Below are 667 nucleotides of genomic sequence, written 5' to 3' on the forward strand. Positions count from 1 at the left end.
AAAAAAAAAGCCAAGCAATAGTTTTCTCAAGGAAGGTTGTATCTCTTTTATGAAGTTCTTCACAGTTATAGCTTAATCAAAGGGCCAGAATGGGGAAGTTTCTGTTGCTGTTGTGTGTTTTATCTAAAATTTCTTCCTATGAGCTGCAAAGTTGCAGTGTTCCTGGAGTGCTGAGTTAGTGGGAGAGAAGCTTCTAAAAGTCTTACAGTCTCTCTCTGACTTGAGTAGTCTAAAAGCCCTTGCTGAATGTGTGTAGATCTCCAGGTGATCTGGGAAATTACAGTTGAGTCCTCTTGATTCCAGACTATTTCTGCCTATGCACATTTAGAAGAATTTAGAATGAGATCTGTATATAGCTGGGATATATCATATGATGTTAATATAGTCTTCATAAAGCATAATGTTAGTCAGAACTCACTGCTCCAACAGTCTGCATGAAGGAATCCTGTGGTTTCAAAATAAGTTCTGTCTGCTGGAAGGTGAAACGAGATCTCTATCTAGAGGTCTGCATTACACTCATAAAAACAGGTATAATGAAATTCATAAGATATCCATGGATGTGCTTAAATTGTTTTTAATAAGGAATGAACAACACCTTTTGGTTATGGAAGCCAACAACACTGTTAAAAATGATATTAAAGGCATTGAAACAAAGAGTATGAGTTTT

This window comes from Meleagris gallopavo, chromosome 15 (genome assembly GCF_000146605.3).
Source record: "Meleagris gallopavo isolate NT-WF06-2002-E0010 breed Aviagen turkey brand Nicholas breeding stock chromosome 15, Turkey_5.1, whole genome shotgun sequence".
Lineage (NCBI taxonomy): Eukaryota > Metazoa > Chordata > Aves > Galliformes > Phasianidae > Meleagris > Meleagris gallopavo.